A 15,198-nucleotide genomic window follows, 5' to 3' on the forward strand; every position below is an offset into this window, starting at 1 on the left:
GGCTGTCAAGATCAAATAATTGTCAGCATTGAACAGCTTCACAGTAACATGGGGTTTGGTTGATGTAAATTGAGACACTACTTAGATGATTATTAATTCAGTGATTTAAGTAATCTCAAAGAAGATTTAAAGGCAAGTCTATCAAATTCACACTTTCTGAGATGATGAGAGAACCAAAACACAGCCATCCCTTGAAATCTGAACTTAGCTGAATTTTGAAATGCAGTTCTCCAACAGGGTTGCCATATTTCAAATAGTGAAAATCCGGACACTGCTTTGAGCTTTTGTGGACAAAGTTTTTGAGCTCTTTTGGCAAAATCACAAAAAATAATAAATGAAGTTTTTGAGCTATTTTTAAAAAAGCAAAGAAGACACTTGCGATTTCCGCCCCGACACTGCTCCCGACTGCAGTATTCCAGCTATTTTCCAGTGAAACAGTGTTTATGAAAATGCATATATTACGCAGAAGGGTGCATAAACATACTGAAAATATTGAAAAATAAGACAGAAAAAATGCATTTCATTAGGAGAAATTGCTTGTAAATATGTGTACATTGATCAAAGCTGCATGCAAAAAACATGTGTTTTGGATTGAAATGCTGAAGAATTGTCTTTAGGACTTTTTAAAAACATAATTGCAGATTGCTGCAGAGCTGAATTTAAGATTTGAAAAACAACAAAGTGAGAGAGCCTTTCATTCCTAGTTGGACTACAACTCCCATCATCTCTAACCATTCACTCTGCTGGCTGGAGCTGATGGAAACAATAGTCTAACAAGATTCCGAGGGCATCAGTTTGGGGACATATTGTGTAGATCATGCCATGCTGCAGAATACTATGTACAAGTAGGTCCTATTGAGTTGAATTGGAGCTGACTTCCAAGTAGGTGTGTCTAGAAATGCAATCTTAACCACTCAATAAGCAGTGGCAGAACGTGAGGGGAGAAACTCATTACATACTTTCATTTGCTAAAACCTGAAACATGCTCACCAGCAAGGAAGTGGATGTTTTCAAGCAGTCTGATGAATGTTCATGGTTGAATGGACTATTTTTATAGAATAGTAATTGATAATATGTTTCCTGCTAATTCTGTTATTTAATTTAAGTTAATTTGGATATGCAGAAAATATTCAAAATAAATTTAAGGAACCGCAGAAAGAGGGGGAAGGGAGTCAAGTTTTGAAATGTTAAAATGATTGTAAAATAAGTGAACTATATAAACCTGCAAAGCATAAATATAAATTAAAAAACAAACTCAGTTTTATTTTTATTTTTCTTAAAAACTTTTACATCCATGGTTGATTTCTCCATATAGGGGCTGTGTTAATTATTCAATAATAAATAATTTCTAGATCTCTTTCCTATGATAAATCAGGACAACTTCTTTTTTTGCCCCAATGGAATGGCACTTCTTTTTTTCTTCAATGAAATTAGGTTACTGAGATCTAACCAAAAATCCCATAAGTCACCTTCTCTGTCTCTCTTCATAACAGGCAGACGGGGAGATACTAATTTTCAGTTGAAACCAAAATCCTCATGTGGCTGCTCAGCTCTTTCATCATTTTCAGACGTCTGTTTTCCTCTCAAGGCCACACCAGGATCAAAACAACAGTCAGCTTCTATGGTTCTTAGATGGCCAACTGCTATACAGATTCCCCAAAAAGTTTCATCCCAGGCAATATGGTTGCCTTCCTGCTTCCTTCCGTATGGCATGGCCAAATTAGCCACTTCATCTCAGTCTTGTGGCAATTTAAACAGCCTGCAGGGACAAAAATCCACTGCTGGGGTGAAGCCATCCCCCCTCCGCTGCAGAGGACCACCTTGCCCTAAAGGGTCTCCTACAAGGGTGGGCTTCCCTCTTGCCCTGATTGCTTTTGTTCATCCCATCACAGAGGTGCTAACTTGAAATGGAAATTGGGGTGATGATGTGCCTGTAACACCGTGTATGCAAATTCAGGACCTTGGGAGGATGCGGTGGCAACACAGCTTAATGATCTCAGGCAGGCAAGCAAGCTCCAGTAAGAAGTAACGACTCTCTGGTAGTTTTATGTTACAGTTATTTACAAAAACACATCCAGAGCATGGCTTCTCACCTGCTCACATCGACGAGAGTTGGTCAGTCTGAATCTTCACCCCTTTCACAGCAGGAAGGATGCCAAATCCCACCTTCCCCTCTTGCCCTTCTGTTGTCCTCTGACCTTATCCAGTCTCCTAGAATGGGGACTGAGAGGCTGGCCTTCCCCCTCCGAACTTCTACTCAACACACTCTCAGTCCTCTGCTTATCTGCTGATTGCCTAGCAATGCTCTGACTGCCTCCTAACTTTCCCGCTTCTTGAGAGCTAACAGTGTCATTTCTGGGAAATGATATATAATGAATTGAAGAGAATGTTTAAAGTAACTTAAAACAACAACAACAACCAGAAGCTTTTTTATTAGGTGTAAGAGGAACAGAAATTCCCAAAGAACAGAAGAAATTATTTATGTACGCCACAACAGCAGCCCAGGTCCTGTTAGCCCAAAGATGGAAAGAAGAACAGTTGCCAACAATAGAAGAATGGCTAACAAAACTTATGGAATATGCAGAAATGGCAAAACTGATGGCAAAACTCAGAGACTCTGACAATGAGAAGTTTAAAAAAGAATGGGGGGAAATTATTTATATGTGCAGAAATATTGTAAACAAGTTGTTACATTGGCAGGGTTCAATTAAGCACTTGTAAGTAGAGGAACTAGAAAATGTCAAGGAGTAACAAATGGATAAAAATGATAACAAAATGCAGTGATTGCTGTAAGATGTAAAGAACCAGTAGAAGGGGGTTCAAACCTCAAAAGAAGGCTTGTAAAATAGAAGGATTCCTTATTAGAAGTTCAAATGTTAGATTGTGGTTTGATTATTGTATCCTTATTGTTTATTATCTGTGAAAATTAATAAAAAATATGTATAAAAAAGAAAGCTACCAGTGTCTTCTTCGGGAAGGGGGGGGCGAATTATCCCTTCTCAACTCTATCATCCAGCTCTCCTCTGCAGAGTCTCTCTCTCTCACTTAGCTCAATTTCTGAGTCTGACTTTTCCCCTGCGCTCGGGTGAGCCACGTTCCTGTCAACAACTTCAGTGGCTGATAGCTCCTCCTCTCTGATGCTCTCTGCCATTGCCACTGGCTGGGGGCTGCTTCCCCATCTTTCCCTTACGTGGCAGGAGAAGGAGGCGCCACTGGCCACTGAAGCTGTGCCATGCTCAGCTCTATACTTGGCCTCCTATGCCCCCTGATTTTTTAAACTTTGCTCCCCCACAAAAAAAAGATTCAGGGCCCCCAAGAGCTGGGCCCCTAGGAATTGGTATCTATGTCCCATCACCTGATCTCAAATGTTCCCCACATTCCGGGACTCCCTTCCAGCTGTGTGAGTCTTTCTGTATACCAGTTGAACTGACATGACTTCCCCCACAAATAATCACTCAGATGGTAATTCACCAAGGGTGCTGAGAATGTTCTCTTACACCATTCTCCACTGTGGCAAGAGAGATGCATTTTGTGTAAGCATAGATCTCCATCTGCCACAGACTGCAATAGCACTTCTGTGCCCTCGCAGGGCTCTGGACGGCAGCCAAAAGACCTACTTTCAAGTGTTTGGAAATCACAAACGAAAGCTCTATATAGCTCCATTAAGTATTAAGTGATAATGCAATAAAACAACTCTGGGGGTTGCACAATAAAAGAGAATTACAAAATTAAACCGTTCAGCCAGAAACATTCACAGCTTTCCAGATGTTTGGAAATATAAACAGATATCTTCAGCAAGGCACCTCATTCTCTGTTCCAAGGTTAAGATGCTCTCATGCGCTGAGATTGCATTGAACTTCATTCTTCAGGAACTGAATATATCTACTCTGTGACACGTTTCCATGTACAGGGTGAAATACCTGCTATAAGGTAAAAGGTAAAGGCGACTATGGGGTGTGGAGCTCATCTCGCTTTCAGGCCGAGGGAGCTGGTGTTTGTCCACAGACAGCTTTCTGGTTCATGCGGCCAGCATGACTAAACCACTTCTGGTGCAATGGAACACCATGACAGAAACCAGAGTGCATGGAAATGCCATTTACCTTCCTTCCACAGCAGTATCTATTTATTTACTTGCACTGGCGTGCTTTCGAACTGCTAGGTTGGCAGGAGCTGGGACAGAGCAACGGGAGCTCACCCCATCACGAGGATTCGAACTGCCGACCTTCTGATCTGCAAGCCCAAGAGGCTCAGTGGTTTAGACCACAGCGCCACCTGTGTCCACCTGCTTATAGGTGTTGGGGTGCTATTGGTTTAGCACTGGTGCTATTCACAGAGCTTTGCAATACAATCTTTTGATGGTTTGGGTTTTTCAGGAAGAAAGAATCTGTACTTTATGGATGTACTGACTATGATTTTATTATTATTATTATTATTATTTTCAGGGACAATCAGTTTCTACCCTCAGCTCATAAAATAGTTACTCTATAGCACTTTTATCAGTTACACCAGGGGTAGGCAACCTAAGGCCCAGGGGCCGGATGCAGCCCATTTGCCTTCTCAAACCGGCCCGCAGACGGTCTGGGAATCAGTGTGTATTTAGATGAGTAGAATGTGTCCTTTTATTTACAATGCATCTCTGGGTTATTTGTGGGGCCTGCCTAGTGTTTTTACATGAGTAGAATGTGTGCTTTTATTTAAAATGCATCTCTGGGTTATTTGTGGGGCATAAGAATTCATTCATCCCCCCCTCCAAAAAAAAAATAGTCTGGCCCACCACATGGGCTGAGGGATGGTGGACCGACCCATGGATGAAAAAGGTTGCTGACCCCTGAGTTACACACTCAAAAAGAAATCCCTCAGGAGCAGGGCTGGAGCTCATCATGAACTTCTCCCTTGTTCTCTTAGAATGGTAATGGTGCCCGACTGAGAGGTGCTGGTACTGAGCTCTGGCTGGGAAAAAAAGCCCTGCTCTGGAGTAAGGTCAGCCCACCTAAGTCCCATTAAACCAGGGGCAGGAAACCTTTGCAGTGCTGTGGACCAGATCTTCTACAGGATTGACCTCATGGGCCAAATTTGACAGATGGGTTGTGTCATCCACTTGTCAATCACCCAACATCACAGTGATGTCAGGTGATTTGGCACTTTAAAGTCCCTAAGTTGGGAATTCAAAGCACTGTGCTAAAGGGGGGGGGGGGTTCATTTTTGCAGGTGTTTCAATGCCAAACACTTTCTGATCACAAGGCTTTCTCCTTTATTTTAGCAGGGGGTTCAGTGTGCTGGGTTCTGATAAACTGAGCAGGATTTGATGAGCAGGGGTTAAATTCTGCTGTGTTGGCTGTTTGTCCCTGTCCCCACATTGCTGCTGCTTTTACTGCAAAGGGGCATAGAGATAAAAATTTCTGGATTGAATCCACTAAGTCATACTCAGAGTAGACGACAAATATTGTTTCACATCCAATGGAGGTGCATATGTGAAAAGCCTAATTTAAACTCACATCACCTAGGTCATAAAGAGGAAACCTGTAGCTCTCCAGATGGACCCCAGCTCCCACAATCCCTAACCATTGGTCTTGCTGGTTGGGGCTGATGGAAACTGGAGCCCAGTAACATTTGGAGGGGCACCAAGTTGGGTACCCTGACTTGGATGGTTTAGAGGTGTGTTTAGAAACTAGGAGAGTTCAGCAGAGTACAACCCTTTGTCAGCAAAACTAGGGAAGCTGTTGATAAACTAGCTTTAGCCTTTTAATTTAAGTAATCCAGGATGCTTTATTGCAGACTGGATTTCCTGGTATTTCTCCCTTTTCTCCCCTTTAAAACAATAAACATGCAAAACAGCCTTCTTATTAGTAAATATAGATTTACACACTCAGTTTCACAGTAGCTGTCTTGAGGCAGGCTTAAAATGTAGTTACAGAAATATATCGTGGTTTAGATTAGAATCGGCATCTGAGCTGTGACTCAGACTCAGCACGTGTCCGACATCCCTAGTCATTGATGAAGCACCAAAGAGAAGAGATCAAGTAGCTGGGGTCAGAGAGAGAGCAGTCCAGGGACATGACCAGCTTATATAAATTGCTCCCCTTTACCTGGCTGGGCAGGGTGGGACTGGCTCTTATAAGGAGGATTTCCTGTAGGCTCTGTGAGATCCAGATTCCTCTGTCTGTGTATCTTTCTAGCAATCAGAAGCAGTTGATTTTGACTGCCTTCTTTTAGGTCTCCCACAGGTGGATCCAACAACTGGTGTACATTTTGCTTTCAGCCTGGTTCTGACAGATATTGGATTGCACCTATTTCCATTCAGATAGATGTGCAAGACGACTTTATGTAAATAATTGGAAGGAACTTTTTTGGAATAAGTTGTAACAAATAAGACTTGGAAAACACATGCCATTGGACTGCTGTTCTGGATTATTAGATGCACTCTCCTTCTCTTCCCCATTCCCATGTTTTCAACGGTGCTGCAAAGTTGAGTAGCATTCAAACAATTGCTTCTGATACTCCTACAAAGAGGAGTTTCTTTTGCAATCAGCGCTTGAAGAGGGAATGTTCATAATCTCTCAGCAACTGTGTTGGGGAGTATGCTACACTTGTGACCAGAACATTATGAAAGCCACTCGATCTGGTAATGGACCAGAAGGAGGAGGGTTTCTCTCACTGTCATTAACTTGTAGGAAAGAGGAGGCTATGGTGTGTTTCCAGATGGTATTTTAATGGACTGGAGAAGCAGTTGGTCATACTACATGAGTTCCTGAAACTTATTGTATTTCCACACTGATATTTGTCATTTATTTTAGGAGCAAAGTATAAAAAAAAGCTGTGGAAATGGCAGCACACCTTAATGTTATTGTTGGTGCTTCCGAGACATTAAATGACACTCCAGTAGTCATTGGATAGAGTACAACAACTGTAGAATGAGCGGGTGACTTAGATCAGGGAGTCTGAAGTCCTAACTATACATTATATTAATGGCATGATTAGCAATCATGTCACTTAAAAAGAAAAAGAAGCAAGAAAACAGGACTCCCATGAGGGATGGGATTCTTCATTGTCAGCAGCCCAAACACAGAGAAGAATTTTAACTGCAAACATAATCTTGGTAATAAATTTTTAAAAGGCCCACATTCTAATTCACAATGAACCTGGAGTGGGGAGGTTTTACTCCTCTCCTCACGTGTGGTGGTGCCAGGGCCAGTCCACCCATGAGGCAAGGTGAGGCAACCACCTCAGGTGGCAAGATCCGCAGGGCAGCAGATCTCACCTCCAAGGAACGCATCGTTCTCTTCTGCCACCGTGATGCCAACAACAGTTGCAGTGCACTGACTGGAGACCAGATCTGCCCCAACCCTCACTTTTTTTTTTATTAAAGATTTTCTTGTTTTACAGAAGTATGTGTAATGTCTCTTGTATTTTTTCCGTGTAACATTTTTACAAATCAGTTTCATTTGTTGAGACATTGGGGGGGAGGGGGGGAGATGGGGAGGGTGCACCTCCACAGGCACATACCTCCACATGTGGTGGCAGTGCCCCAAAATCCAACTATTCTGGACAACAGCCATACGAGAAATATGTAAAATAACTAAGCAAGTATTAGACATCACCCCAGAATTGGCCCTACTAAATATCTTCCAAGACAACAATGCCCATTTACACCACAAAGCACCCATAACCCAACCCTCACTTTTGACGATATATGAACACTCCGAGAAGAGCATCTGATGAAGATCCAGTGGGTCAGGTGGTACAGTTTTTAAGTGCTCAGTTCCCAGTGCTTCCCTGCCTCAGTGTGGTCCTGTTGTACCTGATGATCTTCCTGGCTGTCCTGGGAAAGGGGCCCCATGTGAAGGGGCAACCAGAATCCCAAATCAACCTTCTTCCATGCTCCATTTGGAGTTGTCCGCCCACCACCATGAGAGCTGGGCAAAGTGACAGGACTCTAGGTTAAGATCAGGGGCTGTTTTCCTTTTTTAAAAAATGAAGCTAGATCTGTTATGGCAGCTTCTTCTAATGCAAGGTGTTGGGGTTTTTTAATTGTCATTATGAAGGGAGGGGGAAAGCCAAAACATTTAAATCATAAGTTCTCCCAATGCTGCAAATTCAAACCCTTATAGCTCCTTATAGCTCTATATCACTATCTGTATAACTAATCTTCACATATATGAATTGGGTTAAAACATGGGGGTGTATCTACAGTGGTACTTCTGGTTACGTACTTAATTCATTCCGGAGGTCCATTCTTAACCTGAAACTCTTCTTAACCTGAAGCACCACTTTAGCTAATGGGGCCTCCCGCTGCTGCTGCGCCGTTGCCGCACAATTTTTGTTCTCATCCTGAAGCAAAGTTCTTAACCCGAGGTACTATTTCTGGGTTGGCAGAGTCTGTAACCTGAAGCGTATGTAACCTGAAGCGTATGTAACCCGAGGTACAACTGTAATTCTGGGCCAGAAGAGAGGGAGAGGAAGTTTTATTTTGCACATGGAAGTCCCTTGCACCAGTGGATATGGTACAAGAATTATAATATTATTAATAATAATAATAATAATAATAATTATTATTATTATTATTATTATTATTATTATCATCATCATCAACAACAACAACAACAACAACAACAACAACAGATATCTGTCTCCAAACTTGGCACGACCTTCCCCCTTTACATTGGAGAATAAAACCCTTGTAAATTAATGCCAAGGGCAAATTTCAGGAAATCACTCCATTTAACCGGTAAACATATTTTATTTTATTCTCGCCAAGGGGCCATTTTAACCTTTCAGCAATCTCTTTTTCCAGCAACCATCAATAAATAATTGAACCGGCACAGTTATTTAAATAGGCTCAGCAAAACAAAACAGAAAGTTAACAAAACATATCTCATTCTTTGGAAGTGAGATTAAAACCACCCGGAACAATTCCATCTCTGTAATTCCCCAAACTCTAAGTCAGGGAAGTGCTAGTATGCCATGACAGGAACTGATGATTTACCCTAAGAAAGCAAGCAATTGAAGTGCCCTGTGAACTGAAGTACCTACTTACAGGGGAAGCTGCTCCCTCTGTCTATTGGGAAAGACAAGAGCTCAGTGATGGATCACGCACTTGACATGTAGATGGTCTGACATGATGGCCTGAAGGAGAGTCTCCACCCCCATTGTTCCGCCTGGACACTGAGGTCCAGTGCCGAGGGCCTTCTGGCGGTTCCCTCGCTGCGAGAAGCCAAGTTACAGGGAACCAGGCAAGGGTCTTCTCAGTAGTGGCACCCGCCCTGTGGAACATCCTCCCACCAGATGTCAAAGAGAAAAACAACTATCAGACTTTTAGAAGACATCTGAAGGCAGCCCTGTTTAGGGAAGCTTTTAATGTTTAATACACTATTGTATTTTAATATTCTGTTGGAAGCTGCCCACATTGGCTGGGGAAACCCAGCCAGATGGGCAGGGTATAAATAAATTATTATTATTATTATTATTATTATTATTATTAATCCTTGGAATCTTCAGGTGTGGCTGGAAAAGACCCTTGTCTGAAGGCCACGGATGCACCAGTGCACCAGTGCCCTGACCGAGTGCAAGGCAACTTATTTATTGTATTTATGTGGGATATTTCAATGACAAAAAAATTCTGAAGTGGGCTCCAGTCCATGGAAGTTTATGCAGTTATAAATCTGTTAGTCTTTAAGCTACCTTATGTCATTTCCTGTGCTCATCCTGTTCAACATAGACCCATTGAAGTTAATGTACCTAGCTAACCTAGGTTCATTAGTTTCCATGGGTCCAGTGTCATAGCATGGGTTGCCAGCCCCTGGGGCCATGCCGGAGGCTGGGGGTTGGAAACAGACGGTAAAGGCACGCACATTCAACTGTCTGGCGGCATACGCAGAGATAAGAGAAGAAGAGCCATTACGTGTCTCGACAGGTCACTTCCTAGTTTGCATGGAGACTCCATTTTCACTGGAAGCACCCCGCTGTATTGAGGCAGTGACAGGTGCTGAAATTTTGCACCCCTAACAAATTTGGGTGCCCAGGGAAACTGCCTCTGTGGCCCCACCACCACCACACCACTGCATGGGTCTTCTCTGAGTAGAACATAGTTTGCAACAATACCCCTGCTGCTTTTGCCACAAAAGGTCTAAGCATGGCTAATCTTCTTGTTTCTTTTTCAGGAGGTTCATTACAATCTTAATTGACTAGCACAACTCCACTCCTGTTTGTACCATACAGTAATTAAGGGATAAATACAGGTATATCAGAAAAACAAACAGAGGCTCTGATTTGGGGAGAAAAGTTGCCTAGACTCCCCAATGTGGTGTGATACTCCAACTATGGTATTCTGCTATAGTTACAAGAGACACCTGAAGGCTCTTAGTGCCAGCAGCTGTTGATGTGAATGAGTCCTGAGTACTTTGTGGATATAACACTTGGTAAAATAGATGGGAGATGATCTCTTGAAGAATGTGTATTTCCCTCAAAGAGATTGAGAGAGACGGATTGCTATAACTTCAGAATCGTAAGGGAGTTATGTTTGCAGTTTGTGTACTGAGGAAGACAAAGAAAGAACAAGTAAAGCTTACAGGTCTTTGAGGGGCACCCTACTAAAGAAGACTTAAAGGTAAAGGGTAAAGGTACCCCTGACCGTTAGGTCCAGTCGTGGACAACTCTGGGGTTGCGTGCTCATCTCGCTTTATTGGCCTAGGGAGCCAGCATACAGCTTCCGGGTCATGTGGCCAGCATGACTAAGTCGCTTCTGGCGAACCAGAGCAGTGCATGGAAACGCCATTTACCTTCCCGCCGGAGCGGTACCTATTTATCTACTTGCACTTTGACGTGCTTTCGAACTGCTAGGTGGGCAGGAGCTGGGACCAAACAATGGGAGCACACCCTGTTGCAGGGATTTGAACCACCGACCTTCTGATTGGCAAGCCCAAGAGGCTCACAACGCCACCCACATCCCAAAGAAGACTTAGAGGGCATTAAATGCAATATGCATGGGAACCATTCAGTAGAAAAAGCTAATGGGGTTGATGGTGGTGGCAGAATGGATGGAAGCAAAGGAATTGTTGTGGTAAGCGCTCAATGGCTAAAATACAATATTTCCTAGAGGCACTTTCACTATGAGTAGTTCCTGAAAGAGAATATAATTCAGGCTGCAAATGTAGGAGTTGCAAAAAATGCAGTATATACCTGCTTTGTGCTGTATTCGGAAAATGTACCAGAACTCTTATAGTCAATCTGCTGTTTATTGTTTAGCCAAAGGTCACTGCAATAATAAAATACATAAAATAAAATGCAACACAGTGCTTAACAGGAAAAGTCAGGAATCACGTCATAAATTCCAATAAAAAGTGTGTTTCATCAAATCAAGCCAGCCTCCCAGGCTTTTTGCCATGCTATCCTTTACGAAGGCATTTCTCAATTTTGGGGAAGCCGTGACAAATTGGACTACCCTGTGACTAATAAACTTGTCAAGATCACTCACAGGGACCTTGATATTTTTGTCAGATTATTCACATTTCATGACCCAGATAACAAAGTGTCCAATAATTTCTTTAGTTTTAAATAACAGGTAGCTAAGTTTTGGGAAAGCACAGTTTGAAAGTGAAGTACAGGAAAGATCCATCCATCATGAACCATAATATTATGCTGGGCGCAAAAAAATAACTCTAAATTGTGTGAATTTTAATATATGAGTTTTCGAATAGGAAATCTAAATAATGTTTTGTAAAGCTGAATCCTGTAATTGATTTTTAATTACTATTCAAGCATGTGTCAAATGCATACTGCATATCTCACTCCCAGTGATATCTTCTGGTTGAATATTTCTTTTTTTAATTTACTGGTTAATAGTCCAGAATGGATGGATAGAGGTCTAATGGTTAACATAGGATCTCCTGGTGAATGGTAATCCACCTGTGCTTTTGAATGAGATCAGAGCTTGAAGAAAATAACACTTTCCTAGTCTTCCTAGGAGAAGAAAAACGATTTGAGTTTGACCAATCCCCTAGTCTATCCATGGACCATTTCATTTATGCTGATTGTTCTATAAAAGATTATTAGGCTTTTAGTGAAGAGTTATAGAAATTTATGCACAAGGAAAACAGTTAAAGAAAAATAATTTTAAAAATATAATAGATTTGGGGAAAAGAAAAATGAAACTTTACCTAAAATCAGTGCTTTTTTCCTGAGGGGTACGCAGGGGTACACATACCCCTAAACATTTCGTGAATCTTTGTACTTTTGTCCATTTACTGTATTTATTTCCCCCGATTTGAACTATAAAATTGTGATTTTCTTGAGTCAAAATGAGAGTACCCCTAAACATTTTTTAAGGAAAAAAGCACTGCCTAAAATCAACCATTTATGGTCTCAACTGAAATAAATAAATTCCCTAAAATATTGACATTTCCCACCCTATTCTAAGTACTGAATTTTTATAAAGGGGACTGACAGGTTTAAGAATTAAGAGATTCCTGTCAATACTTGTATATCAGAGTTTTATTCCAAGGATGTCTTGATTAATACCATCAAATGTTGCAAAATTGTTTCTTTTTACGGACTCAAGCAGATCTGGTAATAGCATGATTCATGGCATAGCTTTGAATGCCGTTGATCCTTTCTTTTTTTGGATCTACTTTATTAAAACTTCTGCAGTGATATCCTGTGATTTAGCACGGTATTCTAACATGCTAAAAAGAGAATGAGCAGACACTTTGGATGGCACACCCAGAAAACATAAAAGTTATTAGGTGCTTAATTCATCTTAAAGTCCTTACTCGTGAACTCGTATCAACATCGCTTATGAATACAAAAAGCCCAACCAATATTGGTGGCCACAACAATAGAATTGCATATAAATATTTCCAAGATGACCCCTCTGAGTATGTTTTAATTGGCTACAACTGTTTAGGTGTGCAATGTGTATGGAAAAAGACGGGTGCGCAAAATTGACATTTTTTTATCAGAGAAAAGTCATTGATAACATTTGTTAAAGATTGGAAACCCCTCATAGATGTTTTGCATGAAAAAGAAATAATATCTGAATTTGACAATTGAAGATGTTTGTTTGGTTTTGTTGGGCGCTATTTTGAATTGGACGAAGTGAATATTGTTTTATATAGTGGATAGATGAAGAATTGGAAGTTCTTTACTTTCTGAAACTTATTTTTCTCTCTTTCTCTTTTAGCCTCTTTTCTATTCTTTTTTTATTTATTTCTTTTCCTTTCTCTATTTCTTTCTCCCCAACCCCTTTTGAGTTTTTATTGTATCTAGATAAAAGTCTTGGTTGGGTGGAAATCTATTCAGCTTTGTACAGTGGTACCCGAGGTATTATTTCTGGGTTACCGGAGTCTGTAACCTGAAGTGTATGTAACCTGAAGCGTATGTAACCCGAGGTACCACTGTATTTTTCTTTATAAACTTTAATAAAATTTATTTAAAAAGAAAAAGAAAGAAAGAAAATGATGGGTGCACAAATAATCTGATTTTTGTGAAGTTCAGTATGTACTAATCTGATTCACACCTCCTGGATCAAATCAGTGTAGTGTACTTTTCAGAGGATTGAGCTAAGACCTTGGAGACAAGGGTTCAAATCCCTGTGCAGCCACAAAGCTCATTATATGTTAATTTCCCCCACTTTCCCTGCTCCACAGTTTCTCTTCCCTGGAGGCCATTCAGACAGCATTTAATGTCCCTGGACTAATAATAATCTATTATTTATACCTCGCCCATCTGGCTGGGTTTCCCCAGTCACTCTGGGCAATTCTCAACAGAATTATTATTATTATTATTAACAATAACCAATAAAACATCAAACATTAAAAACTTCCCTAAACAGGGCTGCCTTCAGATATCTTCTAAAAGTCAGATAGTTGTTTATTTCCTTGACATCTGATTGGAGGGCATTCCACAGGGTGGGCACCACTATCGAGAAGGCCCTCTGCCTGGTTCCCTGTAACCTCACTTCTCGCAGTGAGGGAACCGCTAAAAGGCCCTCGGAGCTGGACCTCAGTGTCCAGGCTGAGCGATGGGGGTGGAGACGCTCCTTCAAGTATTCTGAACATGTGTATGCATGGGAATCTGCACACAAAAGCTGTTTCACATCCATCAGCGTTGGCTGCGTCCAAATACAAAGCATGCAAGAAAGGTGCACCTGACAAATTAATCACATTTCACAAATTCATTAACAACCCTTGCATTACTTAATGATTGCATGATTATACAAATAGAACAACTGAAAAGGATAATTTTAGAGAACAATGAGAGAACAGCAATAGAGTAATTGTTTAGATTCAAGCAAAATGTAAAAGGAAATCAGTTATATTGGACATATGCTAAAAGGCTTAAAGACTGGAACAGAAAATGGATGAGCATTGCACAACTAATTCTCAAGGTACTTGAAGTCACAGTCTGTTTTCTACTATGGGGAGTATTTAACCAAGCGGACATATGTTAAGTAACAATTGCAGTTGAATATCTATTATCAGCTCAGCAAGGCACCTAAGTTAATAGAGAAAGTATCTTTATGATCCAGAAAGCCACAAGGTGAGTAGTTGGAGAAAACTAAATAAATAGAAATGGGCAAAAGAAACCCTATATATCTTGATTCAGAACTAGATGGTTCAGAGCCTTTCGAGGCATTGCAGAAAGAGATTACGCTTGAGAAGACCTAGTTTGAATTAGATATTCTTCTAATACTTCATTGTTGCTTCTCAAGCTTACAGCTGAGGAGGAGGAAAGAGAAAAATGAGATAACTTGCAAGAGCCTAAGTCTCCAGCTGACTTCTGTGAAAGTTACAAGGATGCTTGACTCCACTACTGTCCATGGAAAGTCTGAATTCAAGGGGGTGTTGTTTTTGTCATTGTTGTTGTTCCAAAAAAACCAGTCCCCCAATTCAGCAACACAGTCATTGAGTTTGCTCAGAAGTCTTCAGAGCACAGTGTGGGACTGAGAAGCTCAGTTCACTTGGATCTCTGTAAATGCCCTGAAACTATGTATGTAATGTGGCTCGGCTCAGAACAATGAGTACAGAAGCCATTTTAGCAAACAGAAATACACCCCCTATGTCATAATCAATGCTTGTAAGAACAGGGATCAGTAACACATGGCCCCAGAATCCAGTAACATGTCTAATGCAGACAGTGCCTATAAGTTGGCCCTTAATTTTCCCTTGCAAGTAAATAGATTTCCTGCACCAAACATAAACAGCC

The 15,198-nt window shown here is 41.1% G+C and overlaps 1 long non-coding RNA gene across 1 annotated transcript in view; it reads left to right on the top strand.

Moving 5' to 3' along the window:
* LOC308475985 overlaps positions 1–15,198 on the top strand; it is an 828,107-nt gene that overhangs the window by 164,125 nt on the left and 648,784 nt on the right. The gene's annotated exons all lie outside the window — the stretch shown is intronic.

This window comes from Podarcis pityusensis (genome assembly GCF_964106645.2).
Source record: "Podarcis pityusensis genome assembly, chromosome: 4".
In the NCBI taxonomy this organism is placed as follows: Eukaryota; Metazoa; Chordata; class Lepidosauria; order Squamata; family Lacertidae; genus Podarcis; species Podarcis pityusensis.